At 41.0% G+C, this 21850-nt stretch overlaps 1 protein-coding gene across 1 annotated transcript in view; it reads left to right on the forward strand.

Moving 5' to 3' along the window:
* The window catches only part of TENM2 (teneurin transmembrane protein 2), a gene marked incomplete at its 5' end in the record, with an annotated part of 1189887 nt that overhangs the window by 224548 nt on the left and 943489 nt on the right, over positions 1-21850 (forward strand). The window lies entirely within an intron of this gene.

Below are 21850 nucleotides of genomic sequence, written 5' to 3' on the forward strand. Positions count from 1 at the left end.
AATATTTCATTTGTTGGATTACAGGACCCATTCCATTTACACACACTGAGGCCCCAGACAAAGTGGGACGGCACTGGGTTCCAAGAACATTGTATCCCAAGATAAAAGAGAAATTCCAGGGAAGGAGGATAGAATGAGGAAGGAGAACACAGAACATTGTACCCAACGTGCCATAAAACCGCCTGCCAACTTCAGTTCTCCCTTGCCAGCAGTTTTCAATTTCTTTTGAGTGTTTTCCCCCTTTTATGATAGAAGTCAGAATGAAAACAGGATTTCCCTAACAAAAGTACTCCATTTTGAACCAGATTTGTTAGAAAGTAAGTATTGCTTAAAGTGAGAAATGCTTGTATGTTAATGAGACTAGAATCACCGCCACCCCCCCACCCCAATAACATAATATTGAACTAATGGTAACACTGTGATTGTATGCCAAGCATTTGATTGGAATTATATCGCCTTTTAAAGATGTAATGCTAGGTAAGTGAAAAAGAAAAGGAAAAGTCCAACTTTAATGACCTTCATTTTACATCCTGAAAATGAATGGTAATAGCTAGGAAATAGAGAAGTTCCAGTGAGCTAAGATTCATAAATATTAAATGCAATAGAGGAAAATCACAGATTTTTAAGAAATTAACTTGAACAAATGGTGATTTTAGTTCCGATGTCATTTTGAGTAATGGTCATTAGCACAGTGGATTGCAATGGGTAGAAACCAACTGTATGGAAAGAATGCCTTCTGATTAACTTGGGTTTTTTTCCTGATGTTTCAGCCAGTTGACAACTATACTGTATATCTCTTCATTTTGCGCCTGTGATTGGCTCCAAGGGTGCTTTGTTTAGAGATGCATGTGTGCTCTATTTTCATGATTAGGATTTTTTTATGATTAGTTCCCATTTTCTTTTTTTGTTTTAACTTTTACTCTGAATAATATGCAAGTGCCTTGGAGAACTGATTGGCTGACTGATGTAATTGAGTTCAGATGCAGTTTCTTCCCTCCCCACCATTTCCAGTCCCTGATCTGTTCTGGGTTGTTTCTGACTGCCTGGAGACCAGGCTCTCAGAGTTGCTGGGTAGTGTTTTCTTACAGTGAACTGGTTTCTTGCACAACCCAAAGATAATTGACTTCAAAGCAGTTGGAAACACATGAGGAGCCTTCTGGTATCCCTCCAACACATACACACTTATGCATGCCTCACTGTCACTCTTGAATAAAGCAGTTAAAGACAGAGCTGTTGTGGGCTTTTCCTGGGAAGAAATTCAATAGCAAAACTCCCTGAACAATACCCGTAAAGAAGTCTTGGATTTCCCGAATTTCTCCTCTCTTTACAACTGTCATAGCCTTCTTCAACTCTCTCAGATCCTTTTGAGTTCTCCCTCTGGATCTTTCTCCAACATCACCTGCTGCATCTAATGGTCTCATTCCTACTTTCCCCTCAGATCTTCCTTCACTACTACTTCTTCTGTCCTCTTACCTCTTTCTGGACATAGGCAGTTTGCCTCCCAAGCCATTCACCTTTGATCTTCAGAGAACATATCTTCCCCAGGATTCCTTTCTCCTTTGCTGAAGGCATTTAAAAGACTAACAATGATTAATTATATTTCTCACTACACTGAAATTACCTTGCATTTGTGTTTAGGTATCCGATGGTTTTGGTTAATCATGTCCACAGTAGAATCTATTATCTAGCTCCCCTCCTCAAAATCCTACCCGTCGACAAGCATATTCCAGTGAATAACTCCACTATCCTCCCAGTCATTCATGCATGGTTCCTAGGGACAAGAAAACCCAGCTTCCTGTCTTTGGTTCAGGATATCCCTAAGGTGGAACTTGCAATCCAGAATCACCTCAGATGAGGTTGAAGCTAATCTCTGGACTTAGTCTGAAATCGTGTTCTCACTCAACTTACTCCCTTTCCCTCTCCCCTGTGTCCTGACAGAAGAGCTTTCTTCACAAACACCTGCACATGAATCCTCCCCTCAGCCTCTGCTCCCAGGAAACTTTAACAAACCCTGTGTGGTTGTTTTTTATATCTTATGGATGAGGAACTGGAGAAATAGTGATTTTAGGTAATTTTCTAAATAACATGCACATCTTGTAAATGGAGAATTTGGAATTTGAATCTGCACCAATCCAATTCAACACTCATGTTCTTTTCACCATACACTATCCAGTGTTTCTTGAGTCATTTTCCCAAGTGCAATCTTGACATGTCACTTCTCTCCTTGAAATCCTGAGGGACTGTCTGTCCCCTACATTTCTAGACTTGCCATTCAGCACCCTCACAATCCACAGGGCTAACATAACTTCCTAGTCTTGAGGCCCATTGCATCACCTCTGTTGCCCTTTCTGCCCTACTTTGTAGGACCATTTCGTGTTCTTCAGATGCTGCTCTTGTTGCTCAAATCCTGTGCATATCTTCCTCACAGCACAGATTCTCTCTAAAATACCCTTCTTGCTCTCTACCTTCCATGGCACATGGAGAAGAGAGTTAATACTTTCCTTTGACAAAGGAGCTTAATTATCACCACTTTCACAATCAGGTCCTAACCTCCCCAGACTGAAGCAATCATGTTCTTCCTCAAACTATTGTAAAAATTCACAACTTTCTTTCATATCAGCTGGGACAGGAATGAGGAAAAGTCCTCTGCATTTGAAAAAAGTTGGGCAGTAAAGGCTCTCATGAAAAAAGGTTAGAGACCATTGATTTTGATAAAGCCCTCCTTGGGTTAGACTATGTCATGTTATGATAATGGGACTGTAGCAAAATTTTATTGTTGGTTATCTCGTTCTTTTATGATTATGAAGTTTTTTTCAAATTTTTTACACTTTCTCATATTTTTCTAAAATGTGTCAAAGAAAATTGTTGCTTCTGTAGGCAAATGAAAACAGTCTTGCATAAAAAGGGAAAGAAAGGAAGACAAAAAGAAATAAAGAAAAAATAGAAAAGGAAGAAAAAAGGAAAGTTTAAAAGGAGTGAGGAATTGTGGACAAAAAAAAAAAGAGAAAAAAAATTTGGTTGAGTTATAAAAAATGTGAAGAGTTATAAAATCCAGGTAAAGAGAATCTGTCATTCATAGATACCAATAGGGAAAGGTTTACATGTGCAATGGAAAGAGTGAGTGGATGGTATAAAATTTTGCATCTCAGTGTCTTTGTTGTGGGTGTTATGTACTCTGTACATATTTGCTTCTGTTAGGGATTATTGTAAGTCTTGAGAAAGAAAAAAATGTGATTGTCTGGAACAGAAAGAAATAAGAAGTAATTGCTTAAAATGGTGAGGGCAGGGGAAAGGGGGAGAGGAGGGTGGAATAAATTAGATATTAGAAAATAAAAATAATAGTAGGGCCACATAGACAACAGAATAATTTCCCAAAGAAAGTCCAGTAATTGATGCAATTGCATTCAAGCTGTTCAGGATAAGCAGAGATAAATCAGTGAGAAGATTAATGTGGACAAGCCACAATGGAGCGAGATGAACCTGAGGTGAGGAATTTCGATAGGCTCTTCAGATGAAATGCAGGCACAGGTTTTCTGGAGCAGATGCCAGAAGATTCTTGCCCCTCACTGCAGGAATTAGAAATGCATAGACATCCTCAGTGGAATTCTGTTTAGGTTTGCCAGTCTTGAATTCTGGGATTCAGGGAGGCCACATTTACAGCACCATGCACCATATGCTGCAGGGTAGAATTTACAGTGATGCCAGGGCTAGGAAGTCTTGGTGCCCTTGTCTGAGGACATTAGTTCTGAGAGAATAGAGAAGTACTATGTCTACTGCAGATCGGAGTTCTGTTTGCCAAAAGCTTTCTTTAAAAGCTCAAAATCTCAGTCTGCTTTCCATGCTCTATTGGTGGGCCATGGGTGGCACTTCTCCACAGGGGGGATCTTTGTTGTATTGCACATGAATGGGACAGTGTAAATTCATATGCCTCAAGGAGGCAGCATGGATGAATGAGCCAAAGCCAAAGCAGCACAGAGATGATAATGGCCACGGCTACTGAGCTCCCACCAATTGCTCTCTTGAGCGATACAGGCCTGAAAGTGAGCTAGAAATCTAAATTTTATCTGTGTTACAAAAGAATCATTTTTAAATATTGACAAGGAATTTAGTTTTCATCGTTTCTTGTGTAGACCATGTAAAACACATCTGCAAACCAAATGAGGTCCCCAGACTGGTGGTTTGCAGTCAGAGGAGGGGTTGGACCATTGATGGCCCACAGGGGCTGCCAGTAATCCAGTCTCCTCTGCACCTGGTATTCTTTTCCAACACTGGCCACACGACTTCCTCATGCTTTAGTTTCCTTACAGTAAAATGAAAGCACGCACGAGTGAGCTTTGTAACATGTAAAGGGTTACATAAGTAACTACAGAGGGGGATTCTTAAGTCCTCCATTGCATTTCAAAAGGAAGTAATGTCATTTTTAAATCTAAAATCAACTTATGAGAGATGTACACTCTAGGAAGTGTGTGTTGTGGGTGTGTTTGTGGGAGGGGGAAAAGACACAGAAACAAAGAGAAAGAGAAAGAGAAAAGGTTTGATATACACATTCTTGGTTAGTTCTTGCTGGCCATTTTATATTGTCTCTGATTCTCATGACAAGTAAACATTTATTCTTTGCAATGATATGATTGTCTAAGAAAAATGGACATAGCTTAATGTCTGCATTAGTCATTCTAACCTAAGAGTAGATGGCTTTAGAAGCTGCAAGTAAAACACTCTGAGCTACCACATCCTGGGAAGAAAGCAACTGAATGGTCTCATAAATTTGAACTGCTAACTTCGACGTGAGAAATGCTATAAAACAAATAAGTCAGGCATGCACCAAAGAACGTAGAACCACATGGACATAATTAATGTTTTTGTAAGGCATAGAGAATGTAGATATTACCTTAGGATTTAAATTACAGGTCCATTTACTTTGGTATAATGGCATGAATTAGAGTGCTCTCAATGGTTTTCATTTAAGAAGACGTAAAGTTACAGGGGTGTTGCTTAGCCTCACATAACTCTTGTTTCTCTTAATAGGAACCATGCAGTTTAAGCTAAGTTAATGAGAACTTTCCCATTTTACCATGTCTAGGTTTGTCTATGTTCTTGAGAGCTCTCTTGGCCCATAAGTCTTGCTCCAGATAGCCAAGGGTGCATCAGAACATGTCAACATTTAGTGGAACATGTTGTTTCTTTATTACATTTTGGGAACCATTTTGCTGTGCTTTTTTGTGCTTCTCAAGTCAGTGGTCAGAATGAGAATAAAGTTGCCCTGTGGAAATTTCTTTCACCCTTGGGTAGGTTGGAACCATGAATACAGGGGTCGGCAAAAGAAGTTTAAAATGCTAAATAATACAATAATTAATAAGTAATGATACAAGAATAAACTCAGTTTTGTGTGCTCATAGCTGTCAACCTACTTTTGCCCACCCTGTGTAGTAGCTTCTAACTTTCTAGGTGAGTCAACTGGAAGAATCAGGCAGCTGCACCCTTTCTACATGGCTTTCTTCATCACTCTTCATCTTTCTTCTTGCTTGGGTCTACTGACAGTAACACTACTTTGGCACCTTGGACACATCACTTTAGTTCTTCAAGTTTCATTTTCCTTTTGCAGAAAATGAGAACAATAAGACCATCTACTTCATAGCACTATTTTTTTTTTTTAATCCTCAACCAAGGATATTTTTCCATTGATTTTTTTAGAGAAAGTGAAAGAGAAAGGGAAAGACAGAGAGAAATATCGATGTGAGAGAAACACATCGATTGATTGCCTCCTGCACATGCCCTGACCAGGGCTCAGACCAGGGTGGAGCCTGCAACCCAGCCGAGGTATGTGGCCATGACTAGAATCAAACCTGGGACCCTTCGGTCTGTAGGCCGACTCTCTATCCATTGAGCCAAACTGGCCAGGGCTATAGCACTGTTATGAGGAATAGATTAGAAAACCCATGTGAAAAGAACTTTGCTTTCCTGGCATATGGGAAGCACTCTATAACTGTTAGCTATTCTTAGTAATATTGTTATTCCTCAACTTATATTGACAGAGTGATTAAAGTTTCTAATTTAAGGCAGCTAATGATTTATTTTTATACTATTTCCTACTCTTTCTAAAACCACTTTTTTTTTCTCTCACATAATTTACCCAAATCTGTTGAAGTGCCAGAAATATCACATTCCTCAAGTCCAGGGGTAATCGAGAGAGAGAGAGAGAGAGAGAGAGAGAGAGAGAGAGAGAGAGAATGAATGAATCTAGTTTTCTGAATATTGCCTGATACTAATAAGGCTCACTAAATATATTCTTCTCTTATTCAACTGTATTGACTCTCAGTTGCCACTGAATTAATATGACATTTAATCATATGAATTTAAACTTTGTCCTTTGTGTTTTGCTTACCTGGTATTGTGTAAATCTCTAGGAAGAGGAAGTTAATGTCTTAAACTCTATGCAGTGAGTAAAACAGTGCTATAAATGTAATAGACTCAAATAAAATTGGTGGCTAATTTCTTTAAAACATTGCAAAGATTATCCCATTTATCTTACACGACAACTCCATAAAATAGGCATTATTGTTTCTGTTATTTCTATTTTATACCTTAGGAAAACTGAGGTTAGAGATTTAACTTAATTGGAGATAGCTTAGCCAATAGTGGTTGACACAGGACTTAGAACTGAAACAATTAAGACCAGAGTTCATGTCTACCCTGCTACACTTCCTCCTGATGGGGAGCTGAAGGAAGGCATGCATGAAAGAACACAATCAGATTCTACAAGGCAGTTCTAGGTATTAGAATATTTGTCCTACCTAAAAAGAGATTCATTTCTCTTTCCTTGAATTAATATTCATCCTTGAATTGACAAATCTATTTACAGCTTTGTTACCTTTTTAAATGCCTGCCTCGACACACTTTTTCTATGACATTTAAGCAATATTGTTCACACTTCAATTATGTTTTCCAACAGCATATTGAGCAAATAAATACCATGAACAAAATTGCATGCTAGGCACTATGGGAGAAAAAACATAAATGAGAATGCATTAGCTTCCCTTCAGGAGATTGCCACTTAACAAACCCAGATAAGTAAATAATGATAAAACCCAGGAGATGTGGTGAGTACTGGACATACATATACCTGTGAGGACTCAGTGAAAGGCAGAGACATGGGGGAGGGACCTAGGATGCTTCTTGGAAGAACTTTCTGGTTCTACTTCTGCTTTCTCATTTGAAATAATCTCTTATCACCTGATTTACTTCTTCTTCTTCAAAAAGTATCTTTCCCACAATTCTGCTTTTCTTAAACCAGTTTCATAGGACATTCTGAAAAAAATCACAGTGACTGTTGAGTCTAGCTTGACATTACAATCAACCTACTAAGGTTTTATGAATATTACAATATTATACCATTCAATCAATAGGATAAAATATGTGATTGTAAATTCTATGTTGAGTTAACTTTGAGGATAAAATTCTGTAAAATATTATAAACATTTTAATAGGAATTGATAAAATTAGATGGTTTGCTCATCATCTATGGTTGAGATATCCATGTGGACTCAGAATAATTATTTATAATTGATTTAGGTATAACAGATGCCATAGCCCATAATATAATATGCGTTTCCCTGGAAATATATTTATCACTTACAGTGCTATGTTGAAGAGTGCTTGGTTCAGGATTGTATTCTCCTCACTCTTGTACCTGTATGATAACACAACAAGCACTATTTTATTCAGCCAGTGCTCAGTTGATATGTTACTCAGATCACAAAGATTATAATCCCCAGACAATGAGTGTTCCCCTATATATAGTACCTTGCAAGAAAATGATTTATTATTGGCAACTCTATGCATAGACTGACTGGTGATGATGACTATAAGATTACAGGGTGTGTGTTTTTGTTTTGTTTTTTCAGTAACACTAATGATAGCTGATGTTAGGTTGATTATATATTATAAATAACTAGAGGCCCGGTGCACAAAAATTTGTGCACTCGGGTAGGGGGTCCCTCAGCCCGGCCTGTGCCCTTTCGCAGTCTGGGACCCCTCGGGAGTAACCACTTGCTGGCTTAGGCCTGCTCCCCAAGGAATTGGGCCTAAGATGGCAATCAGACATCCCTCTGGCAGCCCGGCAGCCCTCGGGGGATGTCCACTTGCCAGAGGGGAGCAGACCCAAGCTGCAGTCGGACATCCTTAGCGCTGCTGAGGAGGCAGGAGAGACTCCCACCACCACCACTGTCCTGGCAGCCATCAGCCTGGCTTGTGGCTGTGCAGAGCTCCCCCTTGTGAGAGTGCACTGACCACCAGAGGGCAGCTCCTGCAGTGAGTGTCTGCCCCCTGGTGGTCAGTGTGTGTCATAGTGACCAGTCATTCCCAGTCTTTCTGCTGTTAGGATCTGTTTGCATATTACCCTTTTACTATATAGGATAGAGGTGCACGGCGGGGGGGTGAGGGGGACGACTGGTTTGCACTGAAGGGTGTCCCGGATCAGGGTGGGGGTTCCACTTGGGTGCCTGGCCAGCCTGGGTGAGGGGCTGATGGCTATTTTCAGTTAGTCACACCCCTTCAGGGTGGGGGTCCCCACTGGGGTGCCTGGCCAGTCTGGGTGAGGGGCTGAGGGCCATTTTCAGGCTGGCGGGTGACTGAAGCTCTCAGCCTCTTTCTTTCTTTCTTTTTTTTTTTTTTATTCTGGGATTTATTTACCTTCTATAGCTGTCACTGGAGCTGAGAGCCGGCTCCAGCTCTGAGGCCATTGCTGGCTGAAAGCAGGTATCTGGGTTTGTTTAGCTTCTATAATTGCAACATTGTTGCATCCGGAGCTCAGAGCTGGGCCGCGGCAGAAAGGGAACCTTGGCTTCCTCCATCACTGAAGCAAGCAAGCCTCATGTTCACTTCAGCTGAGTGGCTGTCGGCTGCCATCTTTGTTGGCAGTTAATTTGCATATCCTGCTGATTAGCCAATGGGAAGCGTAGCGGAGGTATGGTTAACTACCATGTTTGCCTATTATTAAATAGGATATGTCACTTATATGATATAGTGACTGATTATATGCTTACTATTTGCCATCTCTTTGCTCTGAACTTTGCATGCTTTATTTCATTTTCCCCTTAACCACCCCATAAGTTCAGTTTTATTAGTAATCCCATTTTACAGATGATGAAATTGAGAGTTATGAAAGTGATTCCTCCAAAGCCCAAATTTCTAATCTTTAAATGTCTAGTGCCTGAACACCAGAGCCTTTCTTTCTAATAGTTTCAGATATTTACAACTCATGGGAACCCCAAGTTCTGTTGACTTGAACACAGGAGAGAAGATTGCTTTTAGCTTTTTGGCTTTGTAGCCAGGATGCACATAGAAATTACTCTTCAAGTGGAGTGCATGAGAGAGGAGAAACAGCTCAGCTAAAAGGCTGTGGCTGAAAAGCTTCTGCAGATCAACAAACCTGAGGCTGCAGCTTCAGGTGAAAAGGCTCCTCTCTCATCAAGAGCAGCCCAGCCCATGGCAGCAGCCAGGCATTCTCTGGGTTACCCGTTCATTAGTAGTCAAGGTTTTCATTGTGCTCAGCAAAACAGTCACAGAAAATAAATGTGCCTCACAGATGGGCCCATAGAAAATCTACTTGATGTATTCTTGAAAATTCACAGCTAAATGACTTTGAAGAGATGGGGGTTATTGTGTCCATGATTAAAATGAGGCGTGGCATGAATCTCTCAGACACACTTTCCCTGTAGAGCTCTTCTAAGATTGAGACGATACACAGTGGTAGCTGTCCTGTGACTCATGGATGTTCCATGTCTTACTGAACCATCCCCTATTGAAGAACTACATTTCAAGTGTATTCACTATATACAGAGTTAAATTTGAAGAGCTGTATTAAAAACATCTGCTTCATAGTGTATGAGCTGAAGCCTTTCATTTAAGGATTTTACAGCATGCATCTTCAAACAATAGAGGAATTAGGTCAATATTTCATTGGACCACCTATACCCGTGGTCGGCAAACTGCGGCTCACTAGCCACATGCAGCTCTTTGGCCCCTTGAGTGTGGCTCTTCCTAAGCCTTAGGAGTACCCTAATTAAGTTAATAACAATGTACCTACCTATATAGTTTAAGTTTAAAAATTTTGGCTCTCAAAAGAAATTTCAATCGTTGTACTGTTGAGATTTGGCTCTGTTGACTAATGAGTTTGCAGACCACTGATACCACCCACACCAGAATTTTCTAATGTAATTTGGGTTGCTTGTCAAAAATGCCCTCTAAGTTTTATGGACACAGAAGTAGAAATCAGGAATCATCACTTTTAACAGGTACCCCAGACTATTCTTGTAACTAGTACACATATTTTATGTGAATCTGAGTAGTACAATCTACACTAATAAAAGAGAAAAATGGTAATTGGCGTACAGCGATACCGTTTTCATTGGCTAATCAGGGCTATATGCAAATTAACTGCCAACTAAGATTGGCAGTTAACTGCCAACAAGATGGCGGCTAATTTGCATATGTAGGCACAATTCAGGGAGGCGAAAGGGAAAGCAGGAAGAAACCCCCTGCCACTGACAGTGATCGGAAACCCAGGGGGGAGCTAAGAGCTGGGGGGCAGGGCAAAGGCGGCCCTGGGGCCGCCTTTGCCCTGCCCCCCAGCCATGATCGGAGAATCAGGCGCCTTTGCCGCCCTGGCCAGTGATAGCAGGAAGTAGGGGTGGAGCCAGTGATGGGAGCTGGGCACGGTCGAAGCTGGCAGTCCCAGGAGCTAGGGGTCCCTTGCCTGGGCCTAAAGCGAAGCCCACGATCGCGGCGCCCCCCGCTGCCACTGCAGGTCCCGCTGCCCGGGCCGGACGCCTAGGCCAGAGGCGTTAGGCCTGGGCAGGGGCGGAGCCTGCAACCGCGGGGAGCTGGGGGTCCCCTGCCCAGGCCTGACACCTCTGCCGGAGGCCTCAGGCCTGGTCAAGGGGCCAATCCGGTGATTGGTGATCGGAGGGTGATGAGGGTCAACTCCTCTGGCCGAGGCATCAGGCCTGGGCGGAGCCGAGGATTGGGGGGATATGATGGTCCCCTTGCGCAGGCCTGAAGCCTGGGTCAGAGGCATCAGGCTTGGGCGGGGGGTGGAGCAAGCGATCAGAGGGAGATGGGGGTCCCCTGCCCAGGCATGATTCCTGGGCCAGAGGCCTCAGGTCTGGGCGGGGGCCAGAGCCAGTGATCGGGGGGGAGATGGGGGTCCCCTGTCCAAGCCTGACGCCTCTGGCGGAGGCGTCAGGCCTGGGCAAGGGGCCGATCAGGCGATCGGAGGGTGATGGGGGTCAACGCCTGAGGGCTCCCAGTATGTGAGAAGGGGCAGGCTGGGCTGAGGGACACTCTCCCCCCACCCACCCACCCAGTGCACGAATTTCGTGCACCGGGCCCCTAGTTAAAATATATTAAAACAAAATGTATAGTATATGCAAAATTTGAAACAATGTGATTCCCTCAACTTATAAACATTACAGTTGGGATTTGCAATTTTAAAACTGGCAGACCAGATGAATTAATTATAAATTTTACTATCAGCAATGCTAAGTTAGTTACTAATTTCAAATACCTGTTTTTTAGTATCATTGACCCACATTGAATTTTTTACTTACAAATAATTTTGGTAGTTATTTTTTGTCATTGCTAGGCTACTGTTGCTATGTGTTTTGTAAATTATAACCAGGAGATCTAAGTACTCATTATATACTACCAGAGGTACCAGTTGATAATGGGGATTTTATAATCAAAGAAAAGACGATAATTTCAAGAAAAAACTTCAAAAGAGCTTTATTCAAAGGAATGTCCATCGCTAGCTACACATTTCCCCCATTTTTCACATAATTTGTGGATATGTCCCAATAGAACTTTTCTTGTTTTGAGTCAAACCATTCAGAGACCGAATTTTCTGCTTCTTCGTATGTTTTGAAGTGCTGCTCAGAAAGTGCGTGTGCCATCGATCGGAACAAGTGGTAATCTGAAGGAGCAAGGTCTGGTGAATATAGTGGGTGGGTTAATACTTCCCAGGCAAGATCTTTTAACGTGTCTTTAACTGGTTTTGAAGTGTGTGATGGTGCATCATCATGAAGCAAAATTACTTTGCCGTGTCTTCTGGCACATTCTGGTCATTTAACGATCAAAGCATGGTTCAAATTGATTATTTGTTGTCAGTAGCGATCAGTATTAAGGTTTCACCTGGTTTTAGAAGCTCCAGTGATGGCGAACCTATGACACGCATGTCAGAGGTGACACGCGAACTCATTTTTTTGGTTGATTTTTCTTTGTTAAATGGCATTTAAATATATAAAGTAAATATCAAAAATATAAGTCTTTGTTTTACTATGGTTGCAAAGATCAAAAAATTTCTATATGTGACACGGCACCAGAGTTAAGTTAGGGTTTTTCAAAATGCTGACACGCCGAGCTCAAAAGGTTCGCCCATCACTGTAATAGACCACACCTTCCTGATCATACAAAACGCAGAGCATTGTCTTCTTTCCAAAGTGATTTGGCCTTGCAGTCGATGTTGATGGTTTATCTGGATCAACCCATGATTTTGTGCATTTGGGATTCTCAAAATAAATCCACTTTTCATCGCCAGTCACAATTTTATGCAAAATAGACTTTCTTTTGTGTGTTGAAGCACCATTTTACTGATGACTTTTCGGTTTTCCATTTGTCTTTCGTTCAGTTGACATAGCACCCATTTTCCTTCCTTTAAAATCTTTCCCATTGCTTGTAAACAATCGGAAATTGTTTGATGAGCAACATTTAATCTTTCTGCAAGTTGTTTTTGAGTTTGACATGCATCTTCATCCAAAATGCTTGTAATTGTTGGTCTTCAAACTTTTTCAGTAGACCTGGACATCCTTTGTCTTTCATATTGAAATCATCACTTTTAAAGTGTTTAATCCAGTGTTTACAAGTATCTTGAGATGGAGCATGTTCACCATAAGCTTCCTGAAGTATACGGTAACTTTTTCTTCAAAATAATGTAATGAATTAAAACTTCCCGCAAATGCTCTTTTTTTTTGGCACAAAATTCGACATTTTTAAGCGTAAAAATATGTATGATGATAACTCCTTCAGAAAACTTGACATATGAAGTTTTGAAGCTTGCTGTCAATACAACAAAATAACATATATCAAATCACATGCATATCAACATATGTGTAACTCCATCTATTGAAAAAAATCCGCATTAGTAACTGGTACACCTGGTAATACTGTCACTTATATCAAAAATTCTCCTTAAAAATCAGTAATATTTAAAAGGAAGTTACATGTGAAGACAGCTTTGTGAAGAAGAAGATGTAACAACCACCAATATACCCTATATTGCTAATTTGGAATAATGGTCTCCATAAAATATTAGAAATGATAGCAAGAAAATTAAAAGTAGAAATAAAACAAACATGCTACTAATGGATACAGAACTATATCCCTAAGGGAAAAGTGTTCTTGAATTGTATAAGTGTTGAATTATGTGGGGTCTTCACGAATTGTGCTTTGCATCAAAATGACTAGGGGTGGGTTAGAGTTGGAAAACCAATGGAAAACTGGTGACCGATTTCTTGATAAGTTGGCCACCGTGGGCCATTTTCAATACGGATTGTTTGTACAGAAGTGGAATAACAGTCCTACTATTCTAGCAAATCAACGTCAGCATAATGAGATGCAGGACTATGGTGTTGATCAACTCAGGAGGAAAATGCATGTGATCTCAGAGGATCCATTCATATTCTATCCCGGGAGCCGGTCCATCCTTGCTGTTTCAAGGGACCTGGCATATATGTCATACTGTTCTTAATATGTTTGCTCACCTTCTAGGCACTATGTGTTTTAACCAAGGTCTCTGAGAAAGGTTGTTTCCCCAGGTAGGGATTTTCCCCTGAAGTTAGGGAGGGAATAAAACCTCTTAACTAAGTGCCAGGTGGGAAATTAATCACTTTAACTACGAATAATCATGCTTAAGCTACATAATCTTTACTCCCTGGAATGGAGATAAGAAACGCCCTAACCTTTGGAATAGAGATTGATAGGATTGGAATCAACTGGTATAAATACAGTTGAAACAAGACAACAGCAGACAGAACTTAGGAGAGAGAGAGAGACAGAACATAGGCACAGAACCTACACAGAACGTTCTCTAGGGACAGAAGAACTTCGCTGGAGAGAACATGGCAAAAGATCCTGGACTGAACCTGACTACAGAAATTGGCAAGAGAACCTGACTAGAACCTGGTGACTGAACCTGGCTGGAGAACCCAGACAGAACCTGGCTGGAGAACCTAGCGAGGGAACATGGCTTCAGAACCTGGCTGGAGAACCTGGAGAACCTGGCTGGAGAACCTAGCAAGAGAACATGGACACAGAACCTGGCTGGAGATCCTAACCAGAACTTCACTGGAGATCCTGACCAGAACTTGGCTAGAGATCCTGGCTAGGCTGCTTGATCAACTGAACGCTGTCTCCATGTCATTCCTTCTTCGCTGACTCCGTCCACACCTTTGGGGACCCCTGGACCCGCTGGGGTTGGACCCCGGCATCTGGCGCCCGAACAGGGATGGCGTGTCTTAGAGTTGGGTGAACCTGTGGCCCGGAAGCAATAGTGTGCTCACAATTGCTTAACAATGGACTCTGGAATTGAGGGAGCCCTGACTTGTGGTATTTGCCAGTTTTTATGGTGCAAATACTCCCACCATGACCAATTTCAAACTACCAATGGGATGTGATGTCAGTCAGCTAACCCAATTCCTAAAAAGTTAACAATCAGCATTTCTATGCTGGAGCTAGCTGGCTGCAGCATACCATTGCCTGAGGGATATATAAGCATAAGAAAACTTTTCTGTCAATCCTTAATTATCCAGAGGCATTTACCTTTTTTGTAGTGCTTTTAAAAGTAATATTTTGAAATTAAAATTATTGTGTAATTCTAATTTAAAAATATAATCATTGTAACTATAATCAGAATTATAAAATTAAAATGATCATTTGAGTTATAATTCAGAACTTTCCCCCATTTCATATATTTAAGAGGCACAAAATATGACTCTCCTTCTTTTCTCATTCGCTGTCTATACATCAATATCGCTGTCACAGTGTTCTATTTGGATATGTAACAATTATTCTCCAGCTCTCTGTATTCCTCTAAGAGCAGAAGAAAAATGTGCATAGGGCTTCCAATTAAGTGGACTTGACATTCTGATTGGATTAGCAGTGATGGACCCAGGGGTTGGATTGGTGACTAGCATTAGGTATGGTGTAACCTGCAGCAGAGGAAGGAAGGCTAAGGGGCCCATTGATTGCATAAGATAGATGAACTGAAGTCAACTTAGCAGCAGACAGATTTACCTCATCATACAGATGTAGATGTTAGCCAGGGGGCCTTCTCCATGTGGCCCTGTCCTAGATCCACAGCAGTACATTTTCTTCTTCTCTTTTCCTTTAGTGCCATGTCCCTTCCCTGGCCGATCTCCTGGCCTTGCTTTTGATTGCCTTCCAACCCTTCAAAATATATTTCTTTCTGCTCCTTTCTTAGATTATTTATACTCTCCTCTCTAGGAATGCTTCATCTTCTGGAATAAGATGGCGCAGAGCAAGTTTCTGCTGTGTTTACAAATTTCTTTTCTTCATTCCATCTCCTCATGCATCTCTTACTGCCCTTCAAGACACAAGTTAAAATAGTACCTCCTTGCCCCTTAATTGCTATAGGTTTTCATGATCTCACCTTGCTCAGGGCTAACTCAACAGTGGTTCACACCCCTCATTTTACATGGAAATAACTTGAGAAGTTTATTGAAAACGATTTTTAGGAGCCACTAGGTATTTAGAATGAATTGGTCTCTGGTCAGGTATTGGTAGTGGTATGTTTTCCAAAAGTGCCTTAGGTGACCCTAATACAGAGCCAGAGTTGAGAACCATTATTCTATAGTATGATATTCTCTCTCTCTTTTCCCACAAGTCAAAAACAATTCAGGCTCCATGAAGTACATAAAAATAAGGATGAAATTTTAGTGGACAAGAGCTTGTGCATTCAATGGTACAAGGCAGACAGCTCCCAGGCAGCAACTTGCCAGAAGGTGAATCATTACAGTAAGATAGGGAAAGAAAGAGTAGGAAATCTCAGCAGCCATTTCCAGGGATCTAGAGTAATCTTAGAACTAAAATCCATTATAGGGGAATGTATTCCAGTGCCTCACATTGATAAGTAAGAAATTGAAGTCTCGAGAGACTTTCCTAGTGTGCCGAGTGACTTTCCAAGCTCAGGCAAGCTATAGTTGAAGGGCCAAAGGATGAGCTAATATTTTTAGAATGCATGCACTGGGCCAAACCATTCTATGTGTATTAACTTCTTTTCTCCATATATCAATGCTTCTTTATTATTACTTAGTGTAGTCTGTGGTATAGACATACCACAGTTGGTTTATCTTCAATCTCTTTTTTAATTGCTTTATTGATATGAAATTTACAAGTCATAAAATTCATCTGCTCAAATAAAGTGTGCAATTCAGTGATATCTACAGAGTATATCTACAGAGTGATGTAATAATCTAATTTTAGAGCACTTTTTATCACCTCAAAAAGGAAGCTCATGCTCATTAACCCAGACAACAATCCTAGGTCCAGTGTTACTCTGCTTGACGATGGGACTAAGACAGATAGAGACTAAGCAACTTGGCCAATGTCACCTATCTAGTTAAGGATAGAGCCCGAATGTGGCTTTGGTCACATTCCAAAGTCCCCACTCAGAACTAGGGCCAGTCCAGTGTCCCCTTTTTCAGCTCTGTAGAGGGCTGTAGATCATTCAAGGGGGGAGGATTTCTCTCACTCAGTGGAAGGAACACAGGCAAGTCTCATTGTCTCTCAGTCTGCACTGAAGGCTTGCCTGGCCTATTGGAGTCATTTTGTGGAGGCTGCTGTGTGCCTTCTTGCAAGACTCCTGCTTACATTCTACACTCAGCATCTGCCCGCTACTTGGCTTTCCCTTCTACACTACAATCTCTGCGAGTCTATGAATTATGCATGTTTGTTCCCCTCTCATGCCTAATGCTATACTTAGCCTATCTACTGTGTCTTCATAGATATTTGGAACAAATGAATAATTCCTGGTCATGCTACAGGATGGCATCTAGATAGCAGGTATTCTAGGTTTTTCGTTATTAAAAATTTACTAGTGGGAAAGTCCTAAAGTGACATATGCATGATATCGATAATAGAAAAAAATATAGTTTGTTTTACCCAACTAATGCATTATCTGGTAACTTATTATTACTCAGTTTGGTCATTTAACAAATGCATAACATATACACTTGTAGTTATCCTATTTTAAGTTCTTTTTGAAAAATACTGACCCTCAGGTGGTGAAGATTTTGCCAGGACTTCTTAGTGAGTTTCTGAAGAAGAACCCCGAGTTCCGAATGGGTTTTACTCATTATCAGACCTTCTGATTGTGTTTAGAGAAGTAGGTAGCCCAAGTCACAAATTCTAGTGGGATCCTTTGGAGTTTTAATTACACAGCACTGCCACCTAGCATCCAAGGCACAGGCTTTTTTAATTTTTTTAAAAAATAGAGGTTTCTCTGTATTTAAAATATTATTAAGCGGATCAGTCTGCAATCTTTTAAGAAGCAGGAACTGAGATTCCTTCCGAAAGTATTTGCAACAGCCTCCCACCGATGCTGTTTACTTGAAAGCCCTTGCGATTGGGAGTGAGTTGGTGTCAATGAAGAGGGGCTTCGAAATCTGCTGAGGAGTTTCAAATGTCAGAGCTGCATATTCATGAGCTGCAGGCACCTGTGGCCGCCTGTCTTCCTGCAGATTCCTTGAAAAGCAGTCCTGGAAGGGCACTGGAGGTGCTTCCCAGAGGGCTTTGTTATTTATTTGCATATAAGTAAATACATAAAGGAAATAGTCAGGAGTAGGGAAGAAACACAAGCAAAATTATTTTAGGCAGGGGGGGGGGGGACTCCACCCTCCCTCAGGAGAATGCCAGCTCAAGCCCACAGTGCCCTGAGATTTTTGATGCTGATTATGAAACTGGGTCCCTTTGATTGACAGTGGGGCAAGCAGGTTTCCCCTTGCCCCACTGTCAATCTCTAGAAGCTCTAGAAGCCACCTTCAGGGAGAAAGAGACATTGGTCATCTTTGCCATTTTTATTGGGTGTCCCACAATGCACTGGACAGTGTGAAAGCAGGATCCTGTTCTCAGTCTTCTCTTTCCCCAACTGTGCTTTAAAAAACACATCAAAACAAATCAATAGTATTTAAAAGGTGGGGGGGGGGGCATTGCACTTAGATTGATGCTTTACATAATGAGCCCTTTATGAGATGTAATGCCAACTGTTAATCAATAGACATGCCGGAACTGCCTGGAATACAACCTTGTAGAGTTTTTTTAAAATTAATCTTTATTAAAAATATTGACTTGTTGTGACTTGCTGGGGCCGCTCCTGGCTCTGCTCTTTATCCTAATTAGGAGGTTACGCTACACTGCTTAGGCTGCAGATAATGATGTAATGATTATTGTCTTAAAACCTGAGAATCAATAAAAGATACTATCAGACAGTGCTAAGTGTCACGATTATGAAAAGTACTTGCAATTTTAAAAGGTTTACAAGAGCAAGATTTCTTTCCGTCTTAGACTTTTTCCCCCTATTTGATTATTTCTACAGTTTTCTCAGGACTGGGTAGGTTAAGTTTCATTTCCCAAAAGGGTTTTCTCATGTCATTGCTTATCAACACGCCATCTTCCCAGGGTTGTCACCTTCCTTGATGCCATTGTTTAAGAAGATTCCCTCTCCCAAGTATCCCTCACCCTCGAAGGCATTTGTGCCTTAAACTTGGCAGAAGTTCTAGAATGAAAGGAAGAATCAAGAATGCCACTCGTTGAATGACACGCAGGGAGAACAATAATTGAAGACAAGCAAGAGAACAGGTGGTTGCTTTTCCGAGAGTCTAAAAATATGAGAGTTGGGAAGAATGTAATAATAACAATAAGAATAGTAGCAGTTAAGATGTGTATAGCACTTTCTTACACGAACTGGACACTTTTCTACATTATTTGTGTGCAGGAACTCACTTAATACTAGAGCCCTAGGAGGATTGTACTAAAATTGTCACTATTTTACAGATGATGCAGTTGAGGCACGGAGAGTTTAATTTACTACTCCAAAGGCACATAGGGAGTGGCCTGAGCATGGATGATGTCTCCTCATTTTGCCATTGAGAGACTTGGGTGGAGCTCAGCTAATGTACATGTCTTAGCTCAGGGCACCAGCCAATAGTAAATTGGTGACTATCCCATGTTGACATCGATTGCAAATCTGCATCCCTTCTGGATCCCTGAGGGTATTCAGACCAGGGGTGGCAGGAGTCACCCTGGCACATGTGTTCCCAGGCTCCTTGTGGCCAGCTCTTTATGGAGCCATTGTACCTGTAAAAATTAGGGAAGGGTGGTAATGGGAGAGAGCCCCACTGTTCAGCTCCATGTTTGTGAATAAGGAAAATGTTTTCCTTCTATAACCTCTTTAGAGACAATTAAGCATTAGCTTTTGTCAGATGCTAAATTATGAGCAAATTTAGTTTAAAGTATGTGAACCATGCACCCTTTGAAATTTGCCTGAAAAGCCTCATTATAAAACTAATGCTATGAAAAAGCACTCCCTTTCAGATTAGGGGAAGCACCTGAATAGTTTTCATAAGTGGCTGCGCATAGTTTGAAAGCATTCTAGTGTTGCCTGAAACGCTTTCCACACACCTTTTAACTAGGAAATTTCACATTCAGCATATCTGTAGCTCTACAAGACTTTCAATAATATTTAAATTGGTTAACTGTATTTCTTTTATATCTGTTTTAATGCTTTTATTGATTTGGGGTAGATAAACTTGATTGTGCATGAAATCTTATTTTTCCGCACAAAGGAGATAGGATTTGAGTATGTACTAAGAGAACCATACCTCCAAATCAGGCCAAGACCTGGAAGTGCAAGAGTTTGGCTCAGGTAGATGTCTGCAGAGACCTCTGGACTGGACTGGAGCTAACTCAGTGTGTGTTTTCCCCAAATCAAGGCTGCAGAAGAGGATGACATTTCTTTATTACAGCTTGAGGAGGAAAGAAAAGACTCAATATGAGAAAAAGAAATGCTTCTCTTAAAAAAAAGTCTTTTTTTGGTAGTTTATAGACACTAATTCTTATGGCCAATAGTGTTAGATTCTTTCTTTTTGATCACAAGGCAGCTAAGAGCCAATTTTTGGACATTTCAGCTTTGGTGTGCAAGAATATAATAGGAAGTATAAAATTTTTTAAAAATGAAAAGATGATGTATTTTTAAGGCCAAACCAAGGACATAACTCATTTTACTTTACTGACACATATATAAGTCCAATTATTGTATTACAAATACAAACTGATGTGCGACCCATGAAGCCCTGAGCTGCACAAAGGGCACCTCGGAGAGTTTCTGCATCCTCTATAGATAGAGCAGGTAATACACAGTAGGGCCATGGCAGCTCTACAGGGCTGGGTTCAACTCTCAACCCTGCCAGGTGTTAGCCTCCTTACCTTGGGCAAATGATACCACCTCTTGGAGACTCAATTTCTTCACCTGGAAAATGGAAATGATAATACTCACAGGTACCAAAGAACGAGAAACTGCCACAGCTCTTTGTTGAACACCTACTGCGTGTGACACACTTACAAGGACTTGGGGATACCGCCGTTACCTGGATGGCATGATTCCTGGGGCTTACAGCCTAGTTGTGGGCAAGAGCTGGAAAGGCATGTGAAAGCTCGAGGTGCCTGTAATGAATACTCTGTTACATAATAAACACACTTCCAGGGCCATATAAAGCAAGTGAAAAGCAAAGCGATAAGAAGAATGTTCTGGAGTTATGATGCAGAAGTGATATATTTTGTGCTTATGCCTAAGACTGAGTTAATAAGGGGAGGACTATGAAAATAGAGCCACCATTGTATTTGTATGCAAAAGTGAAGAGAGAAGGGGAGATGAGGGCTCCTGGGCGCCCCCAGGTGGCTGCTTTCTATTGATTCCTAAGAGATCAAGTCTTCCTCTTCAATCCCCGTGCTCGCACCCTTAAGGAACCCAAGGAAAAACAAATACCTGCAGTTAGCAAGCAGTTCCAACATTATAAAAGCTGTTCACCAACAGTCACACATTTAATTTTAGCAACAATGCTAAGCAACACCGTGATACCAAGTAAAACACTGATTTTTGCATTGAGGAGAGATGGATTCCTTCTAGGCCAGGCAACCGGTGACTGGTGGGAGGCAGAAAATCAGGTTTCCAGGAATCCTGTGCTCGATGGCTGGCTTCTTCTCTGCATCCAAATTCTGTCCTTTTGGTTTAACTTCAGAATAAATGTACTCATTACAGAAGCACATATACCACATGACTAAGTATTGTAGGTAGGTTCAAGGTGACCATCACCTCTAGACTGCTATTTGAAGAGCTGGTGAGGACTACAAACACAATGGTTTATTGAAATTCATATTTAAGGGAAATTTTGGTGCATAGCTCAGCTCTAGAGTGTGTTGGGTTACATAGTAAGTAAGCGATATTTATTTCAACATTAAATCTCACTAAAGCTGTTTTCTGAGGAAGAATTGGGCCCAGCATAATGAAAGCTTTTGCCCATTGCCACCAGAGATGGACTTTCAGCATCTCAAGCACTGTCTTAATTTGGATTTTTAATAAAAAGACCAGAACTATCTGTCTATACAGGTGATGGTCAAACAAATGAGTGTGCCCTGAATTAGCAATAGAGAATATCGATACACCAGGCTCTCCTATCTGAAGATCGTTTTAACCTTTTACAAATTGTTATCCAAACCACAAGTC

Source organism: Myotis nattereri, assembly GCF_964212035.1.
Source record: "Myotis nattereri genome assembly, chromosome: 5".
In the NCBI taxonomy this organism is placed as follows: Eukaryota; Metazoa; Chordata; class Mammalia; order Chiroptera; family Vespertilionidae; genus Myotis; species Myotis nattereri.